Source organism: Lagopus muta, chromosome 2, assembly GCF_023343835.1.
Source record: "Lagopus muta isolate bLagMut1 chromosome 2, bLagMut1 primary, whole genome shotgun sequence".
In the NCBI taxonomy this organism is placed as follows: Eukaryota; Metazoa; Chordata; class Aves; order Galliformes; family Phasianidae; genus Lagopus; species Lagopus muta.
Genome location: NC_064434.1, coordinates 17,068,356 through 17,084,464, shown reverse-complemented (window position 1 = coordinate 17,084,464; position 16,109 = coordinate 17,068,356).

Below are 16,109 nucleotides of genomic sequence, written 5' to 3'. Positions count from 1 at the left end.
CTTGGGGCTTAGATGGTTTGCTGCAGTTATTGAGTCACTTTAACAATTTAGGAATGAACTTAAGCAACCTCTGTGTTGATGTTTTATGTTGCACTGTAAAAATTTTGTTTGAATGACAAAAATTTCTGCTGAAACTTATTTGGAAATATTATTTGAAAAAATCAATGCTTATTGTAATAGCCTGTGTAAGGATGAAGACAAGATGTTAGTTCATCTAACAGAAGACTGAAGATGCAACACAACTAATTTAAATAAATGCCAAGAATAAAATACCGTTGTAAGTTACCAAGCATTGTATTCATCTGATTCACTAAACTTTGACATTTTGTCAGTGATAAATTTTACTTGAACGAATGTACTCTAGAATGACTTTTAACCAATACAATACTTTTATTCAGTGTTTGATCATACGGCAATTAATTATTAGCAAATAGAGTTCTAAATTGCGTAAAGTCACATGAAAACCAAATCACAACACAACACTTCTTTCAAATGATAGAATTTCAGTAGGAATGTTCACTACAGTGGTCAAATATTTCAACATAACAAGTGACTGCACTGATTACCAACATTTGATATCTGTAAAAAAATCTTTTGAATTTTTATGGTACACACTGTGATACCATTTTCTGATGCAAGTCATTCTGATTCTGGATGTGACGTGACATGCAGAAGCATGAAGAATTACCCTAGTGATACACTTTTTTCCATTTATCACATAAAAAGCAACATCTCTTCTGGTTTTGTAGGTTTTCTTCCTTAGCAATCAGATGTCTGCAGTTGATTCAAATATATGATGCTTTATGAAATATGATAATATGAATAAAATGTGTGTGTACGAATAGGCATTTAATCTACTCTACTGAGAATGATAAAAAAAAAAACAAAGAAATATAGGATCATGTCATTTTAAACTGTATGCTTTCTGCAAGGGCTTCATTATTCCCTTTGTATGTTTACACTAGGGTATAGTTTTTAATTATTTGATAAGTAGGATTGGGTTGTTTTTTTTTTTCCTGTAAGTATTCAGCCTTACACAATTCTCATAAGAAATAGCACATCAACTAATTGCCTTGTGATTGCTTTAGTGCTTTATATCTCCTAAGCTATCTATAATCACCTTCTGATACAGCATTGAATCATTTATTTCCCTGCAATGTACGTGCATATATACAAATATATATATTGTACACGTGTGCAGAGTTATGCAGTGTAAACATCACAAACTCTATTAGGAGAAAATGGTTGTAGTTTCAAAATCAAATACACAAAAGTGATGAAGAAACGGATAAGATTCAATTATTTGAGATGTTTTGGGAAAATAGATCTCATAATGAAATTGTAAAAAAAAATGAAATCAAGGTCTTCTAATTTGTTGCATCAAATTAAACTCCTCAGTTGCCTTGTCACTGATTTACAAAACCAACACCTATTGAATGAAATAATATAGACAAAATTAGAACATTTCCCTGTTTTACATTGATTCAAAAATCTGAAAAGTCAAGAAAATAATTCATGGTCATAACAGAGCTCATTTTTGAACAAAATGCTAATGATTCTTTGCAGAATGTCCTTCTGGTTCTTCTCTTTTCTTTTCTTTTCTTTTCTTTTCTTTTCTTTTCTTTTCTTTTCTTTTCTTTTCTTTTCTTTTCTTTTCTTTTCTTTTCTTTTCTTTTCTTTTCTTTTCTTTTTTAAATGTTGTGGTACAAGTTAGCACATACATATTTAAAAGATTGCATTTATTTATTTATTTATTTAGTATTGTTTCCTGTGATGTTTTTTTCCCCACCATTTCATATGGAATTAATTGTTAAAAGAGAACTGTGGAAGTTTAAGTTTTCATTTCATTTTGGAACAAAGACATCATTCATAGTGTTATTTAGAATTTGCTGTGAAACATTAGTTTTTAGTAAATGGAAATGGTGGTATTAATAACTTAAAAACATACACTGTTATAGGTTAAAGGCCAAATTCCCTATGAGACAGAGTTTTATGAAGCCAAAAATGAATCTATAGATTTCAGCAAAGTTTATACATATTTGCAAAAGTATAAATGAAAGCATTTTTTTCCAGACTATTGAAAACCTTAAGAAGGTTTTAGAACAAGAAATTTTAATGCTGATGGAATTTTTGAGTTCTGTGAGAAGATAGTTTTGCAAAGCAGATACTTGTAATGGAAGAAGAGCAGATCTTCAGCCATGTTGTACTGAGGTGAATGTGACCAATATTATATCAAAATTTTTGTATGCTTAAGGACTATAAATGATTACAATGATTACATATGGTTACCTTTGCTTCTGCTTTTACCTCAGCGCAGTAGTAGTGCCATCTAATGTTCTAATTAATCTAAAATATCTTTCAAGTTCGACTTTCAACAGCAACAAAAAATGCTTCCAGGAATGATGAAATTGGCCTTGCTCCAGCTGCTTCTGCGGCTGCTACTCATGTAAGCTCTTGGCTTTTACGGCAAAATGATCAAGTTAAGAAAATCTGGACAAGATATCAGGAGTCAATCAAATGCTCGATTTCACTTTAAAATGCTGAACAGGTGCAAGTGGGGTACATTCAAAGTGGTCGTTAGGCGAAACTTGCTTTGGGGAAGGTGGAGCCAACATCTGTGCTTATTTTCACAGATACAAAAGAGCAGGCCTCCCAAGGAAATGTGAGTAGGATCCAAATGGATGAAGCAGCAGGGTTGAATAAAGTATTCTGATTTAAGACCTTCTCTGCTTATAGTAATTTGCATTTGAAAAAAACATGATCAATTTTTTTTTTTTTTTTTCTCTTGGGGGTAGTGAAGGAGGAATCTAATTTAATTAAGAAAAACATTAACTCCAAGCACCTATCTAATGAAATATTAAAGTATATTCAGAACAAGCAAATTATAATCATTTTATAGTGATTTAAATGTTTCCCTCTACTACTACATGGATTTGTTAGTGTGCTTTTTGTTTTTTTTGGCTAAAAGCCCCATCTTAGTTTACCCTTCAGATGTTCTGCTTTTTAATGATAGGCTGATAGGATCCTCCTACAATAGATCTTTATGACATCATTTTATATTTTATATCCAAAAAAAATGAGAAAGGATTATGTGTAACAGTGAAGTAGAGCCAGCTTATTAAATCCTGATGTGACATCTTACATTATTAGTGAGATGTGTGAAGAAAACTGGTATGCATTTCTGATTCTCACTGACTATAAAAAAAATATTTTTTTTATTATATTTTTATATATTATATTTATATTATTTTTATATATTATATTCATTGTCTAGGTAACTTCATCATTTTGCGGTTAGAATGAGGTACCTTTACTCCATTTATGTGTCAGTTTTTCTTCATGTAATTATTTAGGAATGTGATGTTTTTGGTATATTGCTAACATGTGGTTTGATAGTTCTCCCTATGACCTGGTACAGCTGTGAATACTGTAGCTGTATACAGTTAGGTAAATCTCAGAGAAGAACTGGGTGTGAGTGCTAACTGTGCTGGATTATCAGGACTATGCTGGTGCTGGAAGATCTGCTGAGGATTATATCTGGCCCTGCTTTTACTGGCAATTATTTCTAGCTGATACTGTCATGTCACGTATTGTTACATGACCTTGCAGAAACAGTCACTAAAAAGGCTTTATTTCTATCCCTGGTAGGCCAGGACAGTGCACTAGTTTATTTGCAACCTGACTATCAAGACACCTATCCTTTGGTATTCAGGAATATTGCAAATTGTACAACTGGCAACACTAATTTACTCAGAAGTTGAACCTAAACTGGAAAAGAGTTACTTATCAAAATGTCCATTCATGTTGCCACAATTCTACAATTCTACTTAAACGGTACTTGTTGCCAGTAAAGTTTCTACACTTCTGCTCCATTTAATATAGTTTTTTGTTTTGTTTTGTTTTGTTAAACTTGAAGAATAAATAGGATTTAAAAGAGGATTAAGGGAACGGAGCATTGTTTGATGCTGTCCAGCACAACAAAAATGGATTTGATGGATGGACCACTCATAGGAATTGCCTGGCTGTTTGCACTTAGAGAGTTGTAGTCAACAACTCCATGTCCAAGTGGACACCAGTGAGAAGAGGCACTCTTCAGGAATCAGTGCTTGGACTGGTGCTATATAACATCTTTGTAGGTAACAGTGGGATCAAATGCACCCTCAGCAAGTTTGCATGTGACACCATACTGTGTGGTGCAGTTGACACGCTAGAGGGATCTGGACAGGCTTGAGGGGTGGGCCCATGCCAACCTCATGAAGTTCAGTAAGGCCAATTGCAAGGTCCTGCATCTGGGTTGGGGCAATCCCAAGCACAGATACAGGTTGGGTGGAGAATGGCTTGAGAGCAGACCTGAGGAGAAGGATTTGGAAATGTTGGTTGATGAAAGACTCAACATGAAACTCAATATAATCTGGCATCGTCCACTTGCAGCCCAGAAAGCCAACCATATCCTAGGTTGCATCAAGAGAAGTGTGACTAGCAGGTCAAGAAATGTAATCTTGCCCCACTACTCTGCTCTTGTGAGACCCCACCTGGATTATTGTGTACAGTTCTGGGGCCCCCAACACAAGAACATGGAGTTGGAGCAGGTCCAGAGGAGGGCCACAAAGGAGATCAGAGGGCTGGAACACCTCCCCTGTGAAGGCAGACTGAGAGAGTTCAAGCTCTTCTGCATGGAGAAGGCTCAAGGACAATCTTAAAGCAGTCTTCCAGTACCTGAAGGGGGCCTACAGGAAAGCTGGGGAGGGACTTTTATAAGGACAGGTAGTGACAGGATGAAGGGAAATAGTTTCAAACTGGAAGAGGGTAGATTTAGACTAGATATTAGAAAGAAATTCTGTACTATGCTGGCAGTGAGATACTGGAACAGTTTGCCCTGAGATGTGGATGCTCCCACCCTGAAGGCATTCAAGGCCAGAATGGATGGGGCTGTGAGCAGCCTGATCTAGTGGGAAGTGTCCCTGCCTATAGCAAGGGAGGTAGAACTAGATGATCTTAAAAGTCCCTTTCAACCCAAACCATTCTAGGATTCTATGATTTCTTCTATGAGAGTTCTATATAATGGACTGATTAGCCTAGAGTAAAGAAAACTCAGGGAAATCTCATCAATATCTATAAATACCTGAAGGATAGGTACAAAGGAGATGAAGCCAGGCTCCTTTCAGTGATTTCCAGTGCCAAGGCAAAAGGCAATGGGCATGAACTGGAATGCAGGAGATCCCATCTCCTGTATTCACCAGGAAGTGCTTCTGTGCAGCGTGAGATACAGAGTGCTGACACAGGCTGTCCAGATGCTGTGGATTCTCCTTCTTGGACATCTTCAAAATCTGCCTGGACATGGTACTGGGACCCTGCTCTGGGTGTTCCTGCTAGAGCAGAGGCTGTGCCAGATAGACCAAGAGGTTTCTGCTCACTTCAGCCATTCTGTGATTTCTGTGAATTTGTGATAGATGTCTCTGACCAATCTAGTGGAAAACACAGAGGCTTAGTTTTTTACACATTTGTCAGTGCAAGCATAGGGCCTGAGTACAAGTTCGACTGCAAAATAATAAGATGTGAATGTTAGTCTCAATATCAGATATGTGAATATGACACCCCTCCTCATCCCCCCCCCCTTCTACCCTTTGCCCCCCCAAAAAAGCTGCAAATAGGATTTTTCATTGAAAATGAAAATACTCCAATTGAAAATTAAGGGAAGTTAGTCCCCTGCGTGTATATTTATGTGGTGCAATCTAAGCTGGATGTTTACGATGAAACTGGTGTGCCACTGCTCAGTCAAATGTAATCATGTCTCTTCAAAGCTGGTTTCACCCTCTCAGTCATACATGAATTTGTTTTCTTTGCTTATGAAGCAAACTCTCTGTCCCTGAAGGTGATTGATTGCACAGAAGAATGAACCTTTTTATCCACAGGCCACCTATGCTGTTTGTCACTTTTGACTTTTGTGCCTCCCTATCTAAACTCTGACCCAACTAGATAACAACCAGCTGAAATAATCTCTTTAGAATTGCATACATTCATTACTGAGCCACACCAGTTTCTGTTCAGCATAGGTAAAGATAGTATATCTTGTCTGTGATAGTAGGAATACTACCTGATACGAATGAATGCAGACCTGCTCTCACAGTTAAATTTTTTCTGGTATTTAGAGGCAGCAGAGGAAAGAATGTCAAAGAAGCAGGATGCCGATTAAACTGTAACTTTTTAAATTTGCCAAGAAGAGGGTGCAGGCTCAGATTGCAGTTAGTTTCCTTGTGTGCTTCTGATTTGTATGTATTGGAATAAAAAATCGCTGATTTATTTGTTAGAGAGAATCAATTAAGCATATGATATTACATTTGTATGTACCAGAGAATATTTATACACTACTGTATGTGTATTATACATATGTATCTGTGGGTTTTTAGAAGCAACTAATGCTCTTGATATTTCTAAATTTGAGATCAAATAAATACAATTATCATATTGCAGCCATTTTAAGAAAGGGTTTCATAGAATCATAGAACTGCTCAGGTTGGAAAAGACCTTAAAGATCAAGTCCAAACACGACCTAACCATACTACCCTAACTCTGACAGCCCTCCACTAAATCATGTCCCTGAGCACCGCATCCAAACGGTTTTTAAACGCATCCAGGGATCAACCACCTCCCTGGGGAGCCTATTCCAGTGCTTAACAACCCTTTCTGTAAAAAAGTTTTCCCTGATATCCAACCTAAACACCCCTGGTGCAACTTGAGGCCATTTCCCCTCATCCTGTTACCAGTGAGACGAGACCAGCCCTGCTCTTGCTGTAAGCCCTTTTCAGGTATTTGAAGAGAGCAATAAGGTCTTCCCTCAGCCTTCTCTTCCCTGGACTAAACAGCCCCATTCCTTCAGTTTCTCCTCATAGGCCATATTCTCCAAGCCCTTCACAAGCCTTGTTGTCTTTCTTTGGAACTGCTCCAGCACCTCGATGTTCTTTCTGTACTGAGGTGCTCAAGAATGATTCTGAATTAATAGAAGCATTTCAGATATATTTACTTTTAACTGTTCTGAAGAGGTGATGTACAAACTATAAGAGGATATAGAGTTATATAAAAAAAACTTTGGTGTGCTGAGATTTACCATTGCCATGCATAACATTCTGATTTCTATATAGCTCTTCATCTAGGTTGCCCTGAACCAAAAATGCAAAATATGTCTTTAAATTCTTAATATGACTCATATAGCAGTCTAGGGATGTTAAGCCAGAAGTTGAAAAAGTTGTCCGTGGCAAAGATATACCTAAATTATGCACAGGAAGAGCCAGGAGAAAATAGATGTCATGTGAATAGGTGTTCCTCATTAACCAATAGGGCATACTGGTACTTCCAAGGCTTGACGAGTATGGATACTCCAACTGTATTGTTGGAGTAGTTCTATGTGATTTTAGAAAATAGCTCTCTTGGGATCTCACTTTTACAGCAACCATGCCATACCTGACTTCTTTCATTACAAATCTGAATCCTTTGTCATTAAAACCTGGTTAGTTCAGTCATGAAACTCTAGCTTTACTATGGGTACAAAAATTAAGAGTACAAAAAGCCACTACTGGTCTACACACAAACTTACAAGTCAGGCAAGATTTGAATGAATATTGTCCTTAAGTAAGAAACTGAGAGTAGTTTCACATATTTGCATTACATTTGTATATGACTTATCGCAACAAATAAAATTTTTCAACCTAGTCTTTGGTATATTGCACAAGAACATTTTTATGAAGGATGTTTTAAATATTTTTCCACAAACTAAGTAAATAATGAAATGTCATGAAAACAGATAAACTGTTTATACAACACAAAGAAATTATGCTTATATTCAAACCCATTAGATTTACAGTTTAGATGGCTTTGCATTGGGATTGGGCATAACAAAGTTTATTTCTCTACACCACGGGTGGATAAAGGAATCCTACTAGTATAATTCATGTATGGCATCAACTAGATTGCTCTCTGATTCTGATGGCTATCAAGAGGGAGAGGAAAATACAAAGAGTGGAAATTAATTTGCACACTAATGAATTTTTTAATTAGTATTTAAAAACCCAAATTTCAGCAGTATATTTCCCTGTAGGGAACAGTATAGAATGATCCAGGTAATTAGAATCAAGTAAAGATATTAAAACAAACTTATGGGTATAATGTGATAAAAGATGTTTGAAGGTCAACCGTGGCAATGTAAGCAAGGTCAGAAATGTATTGGATAAGGTCTTAGTATCACTACGTCCTTTTCCATCAATTTCCTTGAAATCCTGAAAAGATTCTAAAATGTAAGTTAAAGAATTGAAAATATAAACATATATTAGTTAAGATTTAAAATTAATCTTCAAACTAACCTGGGCATTAATAATTATATTAACTTTTATCTTTGGAAGCTATTATCCCTTTTGTCATTAGTGAACAACAAAAAAATGCTTTGAAGATACAGAACTACACCAATCATGATGTTATTTTTCCAATCATGCTATTGGTATTTGATTGTACCTACTAAGTGTATACTGACCACTCAGCTGGACCAGCGTATGCTGGTGTGCTATTACTATTCTGGCAGTAAGAAAAATGAAATAACCTGAGGGCTTCTTTGCTACTGGATTCTACAGCCAGCTGTTTGGATAGTACCTTTTTTTGAAGCCTGAAGCTCTCAAGGTGTTTCCTACTAGAGTCAAGTTGGTTTTGAAAAGGCAGAGAAGAATTATGCCTTGTTCCCACCCATAGGCCCCATGTACACTGACCTAAGGGGATAGGATGACTTTCAGCCTTTGAAGTTCAAGTAGTAACCTACTGACTCCCTGGAGTGAGATAAAAACAAGGAAGAGTTGAGCTTTGGAAGTTGTGCCACTCTTAGCTCTGGGCTTAGCCTCCAGGCATGCATTAATCCAAAATAAATTACTCAGAATTAAGTTTTTCTGGCAGTAAATTAACCTTTATTTTAAGTGCTTGAATTTCCTAGGCCTAAGGCTTATCTCCCTGTTTGCTTTAAAGTTGAACATGTTAGACTTCATCCTGGTTTACAGCAGGGATAGTGATTTTATATAACGGAGTGTAAGGGAACTTCCAGAGGATAACAGTATAAAATGTGTTCACAGACCCAGAGTATTTGACAGTACAAATAGAGACTAAGTAGGAAGTTAAAAAGAAAAGCTAACCAATGCGTACATAAGGCTAGGTAACGCAAAGCCATTCTGTTGAACATCAGCCCTCGAACACACACATTTCCAGTCTGCAGCTCCAGTCTTACAATTCACTGCATATGAAGCAGCCTCTAAAGCCAATGAATTATAAGATGAGGAACCTTTGTCTTCAAAAAGGAGCATGTTACTATAATCATCTATAATATTCACTGCTTGTGCTGGTTTCAGAAGTAGGATGAGCAAAAAACTCACTGCCAGACTAAAATGAGGTACAAACTCTTTTGGCTACCTCATCTGAGATTTTGGTAAGATTGAAAATACTTTATTTTCCCTCAATAAACAGTTCTAGAATGGTATCTTATGAATTTTCTTGGCACCAGTATCATTCTTTTCACATATTCATTATCCCTTACATCAGTGCTCTGTTTCATCCCAAGAATGTCTGTAGTTGCCATCTGTCTAGAAAGCATGAGTTGATGGTCTCAAGTCAGTCATTAAAGATTTAGGGAGAAAGTAATAACACCTTTGATATCTAATTGCTTGTTTATAATAACAGTCCATCTTCAAATGCATGTAAATTTGTGTATATATACATCCATTAGTATGCGTAAAGCAACATTTGGAAGCTTATAAGAAATAGGAAAAATTATTTTTCACCAAAACCCCAATAGCCTGCCTGAACAGCCTTTATACCAACACATGCAGCCAGGGTAATAGACAGCAGGAGTTGGAATCCATGGTGCAATTAGAAAACTATGACCTAATTGTGATCACAGAGATGTGGTGGGATGATTCACACTACTGGAGCATGGTGCATAATTGGAACATAGGAATCCAAGTCAATCAAAAACTTAACATGGGCCAACAGTGAGCACTTGCAGACTGGAAGGCCAACAAACATATTCTGGGCTGCATCAGAAGAGGGGTGGCCACTAGGGAAAGGAAGGTTATTGCCTCCCTCTACCCTGTTCTCCTGATGTACTAGCTGGAGTACTGCATCCAGGCCTGGACTCCCCCATATTAGAGATATGTAGAGCTCTTGGACGGGGTCCAGAGAAGGGGTATGACCACGACTAAAAAGGCTGGAACACCTCTTCTACGAAGATAGGCTAAGGGAGGTGGGCTTGTTCAGTTTTGAGAAGAGAAGGCTCTGGGGAAACCTTACTATGGTCTTCCAAACATAAAGGGAAATAATAAGCAGGAAGAACATCAAATTTTTACATAGGTTGATAGTGATAGAAAAATGGTTTTAAGATGAAGGAGGGGAGATTTAAATTAGATGTCAGGGGGAAGTTATTCACTCAGAATGTGCTGAGGTGCTCGAACATGTTGCCCAGAGAAGTTGTGGATGCCCCATCACTGTAAGCATTCAAGGTCAGACTGGATGAGGACCTGGGCAGCCTGATCTGGTGCCTGATTTAGTTGTTGGTAACCCTGCTGCAGATAGATGATCTTTGAGGTCCCTTCCAACCCATGTCATTCTATGATTCTCTGATTTTCTGAAACAAACATATTTGGACAAATATTGTATACATTAGTAGTAACTTTAGTTATTTATTTGAGCATCTGCTTAATCACTAATGTGAGCAATTTCAACTAAAAAATGAAAAACATTTTTGGCAAGAAAAGAAATTAAATTACAAACCATCAGTATTTCAGAAAAATAATCTTAAGAATTTCAAACATTGTCTAACTAGTAGTAATTTACATCTTTACAGTTTGATGAGTGTCAAAATTTAAAAGGAAAGGATTTTTGCTGGACTTTTAATATGTCCTTTGACTGGAATGTAATTGCATCTAGGCTATAAAAGTTAAATTTGCTGTTCATACTGGAGGAAAAATGACCAGTTTTCTTTTTCTTTTTCTTTTTTTTTCTTTCTTTTTTTCTTTTTATTATTAGGAGAGGACTCTATCAGCTCCCTACAACTTATTTTTGATGCATTTGTCTTTAACCAGGTCATATGCAAAAAAAGCAAGTGGACAAAGATTTATTAATATGAAATCACAACATATTGCTCCACTGTGTCATTTTCTACTATTTCCTCTTGGCAGTGTTGTGGTTCCCATACAGATTATTCTGAATTAATGGGAAATACATCCTGCTAAGGAAGAGTGGGAAGGCTGCTTTTAAGATGCTGTTGTGATTTGGCAAGAGCTGCTATTAAACACAGGAACTCTCAGCACATGATACTCTGACTGAAATAGACTTTTTTCAGCTTTCTGCAAGATGCAAACCTTGTTTCTATTTTTGTTCTGTATTTCAGAGAACAGCAAATTGCCTTATAGCAAATTTGAAAGGACAATTTGACTCAATAGCATTTAATTTGTATTTGAAACAAGTTAATGCTGGAAAGAGGAAGCAGTGAAAAACTTAACTCCTATTACACAGCAGTAATGAATATTGATTTTATGACATGAAGAAGCAAATAAAAAGGAGAAAGCAAAATAAGTTGTAAGCAGCATTTCCTACTTCTAAGAGCTGATAGATAGAATTGCCTTGAAGCACTTTCTGGGAATTCAGAAAATTCTGTCTGCGCCTGAGATGTAAGTATTAAAAATGCCCAGGAAGTGCATTTACACAAACAGACATAGTTTATTGTTTCAGCTGACTGGTGGATTTTTCTGCCTTTATATTTATTGTGAAGTGAGTTTGTAATACTGCATGTATATAAAAAGCTGTGAGAGATTACACTCCATATGTGCTTGGCTATTAGTTTTCCACCATGCTCTAGAAAGATTTAGGCCACTTCACCTGATTCATCTGATTCCTTTTTGCATATATTTGAGGGTTTTTCCAATGAAGTCAGTTCTGGAGCTGTCTTCAACTTGGCTCTTAGTGTTGGTTCTTGATTTGAGCTTTGCTACCTATGCTGTGCCACGAGGCTCCTGGCAATCTTCAGAGAGACTTGGTGTCTTTCTTCCCTTCCTTCCTTCCAGCTGAGCGTCAAACACCACTGACTTTGTTTGTTTTCTGTGGAATTGACCAAAAGACAGATTCTCAGAGTCCTTCAGTAGAAATGCTTTCAGTATTTTTCTTATGTTAGTCAGCTTTTGCTGTTATTTCAGTTGCATCCATTCACAGATTCATGTGGAAAACTGTGAACAGCAGATGTACCCATTTAGTTCAAGGTGGCAAAAAACTTCTGCATGCTGACGTTGGTGAGGCACTGGAAAATGTTGTCCAGAGCTGCTGAGTTCGAGAGATTTCACTGACTGCCTAACTGAGGAAAATAGTAGGTCTTTGCCTTGGCTCTTGTGGTCAACCTGTGTCATTAAAATATACAAAGCTGGAATGCATAATGAATGATAAAATCAGTAAAACCATAAATATCCACAAAAGCACTATGCTTTTTATGAGACTGTCAAGTTATCAGCTTCCCAGTGGTTGAGGCTGAGCTAGCAGCACATCACATAGTCATATGACAAAGAGGGATTATATCCATGGCCTGTGTGCTGCTGCAGCGGAATGTGCAGTCCTTGGGATGCACAACAGCCTCACTGCCTGTTTATTACTGCTCTTTGGCTATGTGCACTACATCAGGGGAGTTTCCAGGCAGTTGCCTCTGGCACAAGGGAAAATGGAGTAATAGAGAGGCATGGCACCATACAACCCATGCAGGAGGCATAGATGGGGGAAATGAAAAGAGTGGGCTGGCAGAAAGAACATCTTACTACATGTATGAAAACAAGCAGCTCTTTGTATAAAGAAAAACAAATGTCTTATATGGGAATAAATGCAAGAAATGCAGGATCTGAAGCCTCACGTTGCTGTCTGTCCATGAGAATAAGCCATAATACATCACATTAGGTATCTATTATAATTATCCTCCACTGATATTAAATAAAAGCAATAAGAAGGAGAAATTAATCCCAGTAATATTCCTCACCTTTCTCACATTGCTTTAGTACTGCTTTAAAGTTTCCAATGTGTTTTATTGAACAAGGCCTCAAAACAGACTTTGCATATGAACCTTCCTGCTCCTTGGAGATAGATAATATTTTCACCTCTGTGGAAACTATCTCTTACGTCCTTGAAGTCACCCACTGGGAAAATCAGCCTAAAGTATAGTATCATTAAACTACTGCAGGCTCTGAAATTACAGGCAAAATTCAGGAAGACAAAATTAAATTATGCATATTGTAATTTGGCAAGGTTAACTGTATGCTTAATTAAGTAAATGTTGCATAATCAGAACAAGATTCAGCATTTCAAAAGATTTGCTTCCATTTTCACAAATGATCTTAACATTTTCCTGCTTTCTAAAAGCTGTATTCATGTTAGGTATCAAGATGTCTACTTTATACATTGTTTTTAAAAGTAAAATTCAAACCAATTCTTTACTAACTTAAGCTCTTCATTTAACAGAAGGATAATGGCTAAGTATTATTTAAGATATTAACAGAAATCATGGTACTTTTAGGACATGCTGTTAAGAATGGAAGTTATCTTAAATCATGTTAACTATCACTGAATAATAGTAACCCATCAGTGAGTAATAGCAGTAATAAATATCGTAAAAATATTGTAAAGGCATAAGGTAAGGTCTTCATTTTATCTTTTGCAATAGTTGCAATATTCATGAATTAAATCAGATATGTGTTCCCATTGTTTGCAGGGTTTTTCATTAGGATTATGGCTCAATGTATTTTGTGAATGGGTCGTTGGGGAGGCATTAACAAAAAAATCAAAGTCAAAGCACTATTAGTGCAACTAACCTTTTGAAACTAATGTACTAAGATAGTACTATTCTGTAATATTTTAATGGGCTTAATCAGTTACATAACATACTGCATATTTTTACTTACCACAGGAATGTAGATAATACTGAAGTATTTGAGCATAATAATAAATCAATAAAAATAAAAGCAGACTATTAAAAAATCTTTTAATATGCATATTTGCTGCCCTCTAGGAAAAACTTTTTCAATTTTCCCTACTTATATTTCTGCATAGAATGTTTTTTATAATATTGGACACAGCATGTTTTTGTTAGATAGTTTATTGCCAATTAATCAGTTCAAGTGCTAGAGGAGTTGCATATTTCTGTCAAGATACCTATTTCTATACTCATTCTGTGCTTTATAGTTCCTTTAAATTGTTAGTGTCTTTTAAAAAAAATCACTAGTTACTGGATAATGAGAAAATATAAAGCCAATTATGTGATCTTATGAAGCTAGAATTACTTTGGGAGCTTTTTTATAAACATATAAAAAATTGTTTAGAAAAGTAGGCGTTTTACCTTTCCTTGAAGAACTCTGTATGTTATGCAAGTGTCTTGTACATAAATATAAATATAACATAAATAGCCAATGTATGTTCTCTGTCACATGATGGAGTTGGTGCTGGGATTTCAATGCCATTGAAATTACAGCCAGCAGATGTCAGCCTGTTGTGACTATCTCTCAAAACCCAGTGCATTTTTGCCTTTATTGCTGGTATTTATGTGGCTGCAGAGGTAACTCAAAGGACACTGCTGGACAGGGCTACCATCAATAGATGGTACCTTGCTATCGCAGTTGCTGCTTTGTGTATACCAGTCCGATTTTCCAGGAACTGGGAAATGTTCTAGGCTGTACAAGGAAATACAGATGTTCCTGGGTCACTGGTCAAACTGTGACATGCAACCACCTGAATTAGGGTGATTCTTGGCTTCTAACAGTGCAAATTGAGGTGACTGGTAGCTCATGTCAGGCACCAGCTATAGAGGGCAAGAGTATTATGAAAAAGATTTTCAGCACAACTCTGTCAGCCCTTTTGGACACAGTGGAAAAGCTGTCTGAATTTCATAGCCTTGAGTAAGTACTAGGTATTTCATTCAGGATAGTGTAAGATCATGTTTGGAGTCTCCCTTCAGCGTTACTTTCGAGTCTGTGCTGTGAATTTCAGAGAAAAATGAGTGAGAACAGAATGGCATTTTTACCATTTTCTGAGGAGCTCTTCTCAAAGCCATGGTGCACAAATCTCACGGACACAGTCTGAGCTTCCTGAGGCAGGTTCAGCTGACTGAAGCTCACACATTTAGTCTTCTTAGAAAGGTTCATGAAGCAGAATACTACTCTAACATAAGGATCCACTGCCTTGTCACTGTCTAAAATGAATTTATTGGAGCTAAGAGGCAAATGCCTTGGTAGTATTCTATTCGTTGCCTCACAAAGATTTGCACTTCTTTCTTGATACTTGTTGTTCATTGCAGAAGAGAAGATGGCAGTAGAAGTGTGCGGAACAGTTTACAAAGTGAGAAAGCTGATTTGAATGGATTACACGAGTGGATTACAAAATCCTTTACAAATGTTTCCAGATTTGGAAACAAATGCTTCACTGTGAAATAGAAACAAGGAAGGACAAGAGAAGAGATTGTGACTCAAACCAGATCTTGCACGCTATTTACCAGATTCCTATTTAAATCCGTTCCCTGAAAAATAATCATTTGTTACATTCCTTTCTTAAGAGTAGATTGATATGACATTATTTACATATTTACAACATTATTTTTTCTTTATTTCTTTAAGGGTATCTGCTGCAGAAAAATACTTTTGTGTGTGCTGTGGTGAAACAGCACATAACAGATCACAGAGAGTGATGTAGAATGGCGAGTCATCAGGAGGTATTTGATTTGACATACAGCTGACACATGTAGTTTGCTGTGAAACTGGAGGGGGCCAATACACATTTTTCTGGCAGGCACTGCCATGCTGACTGAAGCATGTAGGCAACTGAGCGTCCATGAGTTGCCTCAGCTTTCACATCAAGTCTTCTCATTGCACATTAACACTAAGCCACTATCTTGTTAGCAAATAACCCTGGTATCCAGTGTTTGATAAGGCAAATATTTGAACCAGGTGACATTCGAGTATTTTTATAAAGTAACATTTTGATTAAGGCAGCTCTCACAGTTGCTTGGGTGGTAGCAATTGATTTTTTTGTCATGCAAATGGAATGTCACCTACAGCTGGGAAAAA